The sequence below is a fragment of the Cucurbita pepo genome, unplaced genomic scaffold, assembly GCF_057944985.1.
Source record: "Cucurbita pepo subsp. pepo isolate OVF unplaced genomic scaffold, ASM5794498v1 scafford_23, whole genome shotgun sequence".
NCBI classification, from domain to species: domain Eukaryota; kingdom Viridiplantae; phylum Streptophyta; class Magnoliopsida; order Cucurbitales; family Cucurbitaceae; genus Cucurbita; species Cucurbita pepo.
Genome location: NW_028257928.1, coordinates 7,501 through 10,000, shown reverse-complemented (window position 1 = coordinate 10,000; position 2,500 = coordinate 7,501).

Genomic DNA, 2,500 nt, shown 5'->3' with positions numbered 1-2,500 from the left:
CACTGCAAGCGGGGGTGCAAAATCATCGTAAGAAGCCAAGCCCAAAACGTCGTGCGCGGTCAAGCCATCAACCATCCTCAAGACAACCCTTCGATGCTCAACAAGGCTCATGTCGCACACCTAAAGGCACTTGACACCGCCCCACCGTGCATGTTCTGCCAACACGCCACCTTCAAAACATAGGGCTGGCCCAAGGATGGGCCAGAGGCATCACCACAACGTCACACACTCAACGAGGTTCATCCCGGACACCCGAAGGCACCCAAGTTCCACCCCACCTTGCATGTTTCATCATCGTACCAGCCATCAACCATCCTCAAACCAGCCCAAGTTGGAAGGAAACATTCCGTTCTCAACAGGTCTCATGTCGCACGCCCAAAGGCATTTGACACCGCCCCACCGTGCATGTTCTGCTACCACGCAGCCTTCAAACATAGGGCTGGCCCAAGAAAGGGAGGCATACACCACAACAACGTCCCACACTCAACGAGGTTCATGCCGCACGCCCGAAGGCACCCGGCTCCACCCCACCTTGCATGTTTCATCGTCATACTAGCAACCATCCACAGTTCCTCACACCAGAGATTCCCAATTAGAAGGCAACATCGCAACATTCCGTGCTCAATGAGGCTCGTGTCGCACGCCCAGAGGCACCCGATTCCAACCAGCCGAACATGTTCTGGCACCACCGGCCTTCAAAACATAGGGCTGGCCCAAGGCTGGCAGGCATCACCACAACGTCACACACTCAACGAGGTTCATGTCGCACGCCCGAAGGCACCCGGCTCCACCCCACATTGCATGTTTCATCATCGTGCCAACCATCAACCATCCTCAAGCCAGCCCAAGTTAGAAGGCAACATCGCAACATTTCATTCTCAACAAGGCTCATGTCGCACGCCCAAAGGCACCCGACACTGCCTCACCGTGCAAGTTTCGCCACCGCATCGCCGCCGTCAACCGCCCTCATCCGCCGACCACCACCCCCACGCCCCAAGCATATGCCCATGTGCGGCGCATAGTGCTTGGGGCGTGGGGGTGGCGGAAGATATAGGGGTACCCCCGTGCCCAGCCCATGCAGACTAGTCACCCCCCTATATAGTACATTTTGAGGCATTTTTGGTCTGCCAGGCCTAGATACGATTTTTCTGAGCCATCATACGGTCAAATATCTCAAGTTTTAGATTGTTTTTTCCATGAACTCGATTGATTCATGAATGGGACATTGTAATGGATCTAGAAATCAAGTTTCATAATTTTTCAACCAACCAATTTTTTTTAATGAATTTTTAAATATTAAATAATAAGAAATTAGAAAAAATAGCTAGAGCCGTCAAAAAAATCTGAAATTTTGTGGGAATCATTCTTTCATGTTGCTTAGCTCCCAGAAAAAAAATTACAAAAAAACAACAACTCCACATGTAATTTCACATTAATGGGTGATGGATGGGCGTGGGCGGGGCAGGGCGGGGCGCGCGCGCGCGAGAGAAGGCGGGCGGGCGGGGCGGGGCGGGGCGGGCGCGCGCGCGAGAGAAGGCGGGCGGGGCGGGGATGGGCGGGGCGCGCGCGCGGGAGCACGCGGGCGGGGCTGGGCGCGGGGCGCGCGCGCGGGAGCACGCGGGCGGGGCTGGGCGGGGCGCGCGCGCGGGAGCACGCGGGCGGGGCTGGGCGGGGCGCGCGCGCGGGAGCACGCGGGCGGGGCTGGGCGGGGCGCGCGCGCGGGAGCATGCGGGCGGGGCTGGGCGAGGCGCGCGCGCGCGGGACAACGTGGACGGGCGGGGCTGGGCGCCGCAGGCGGGAGCACGCGGGCGAGGGCGGGGCGGGGGGCGCGCGCACGCGGGAACACGCAGGTGGGGGCAGGGCGGGCGAGCACGCAGGACCATTCCGACACCACCTCACCGTGGCATTCCGCCACCATCAATCGGCCTCGACCTCCGACCACCACCCCCGTGCCCCAAGCATATGCCCATGTGCGGCACATAGTGCTTGGGGCGTGGGGGTGGCGGAAGATATAGGGGTACCCCCGTGCCCAGCCCATGCAGACTATCACCCCCCCTATATATTACATTTTGAGGCATTTTTGGTCTGCGAGGCTAGATACGATTTTTCCGAACGTTCATACAGTCAAATATCTCAAGTTTTATATTGTTTTTTTTCCGTGAGCTGGATTGATTCATTAATGGGACATTCTAAAGAGTTTAAAAATCAAGTTTCATAATTTTTCAACCAACCAATTTTTTTTAATGAATTTTTAAATATAATAAAAATAAGAAATAGAAAAAATAGTTATAGTTGTCGAAAAAAATCTGAAATTTTGCGGCATAATTCTTTCCAAGTTGCTTAGCTCCCAGAAAAAAAAAATAATAATAAAACAACCACTACACACGTATTTTGACAATTAAATGGGTGATGGGGGTGTAAAAACAAGGTCATGGTGGGCGTCTTGGTCTAATGTACCTACTCTTGTATCAAAACTCTTCATTTCATTTGTTTTAGATAA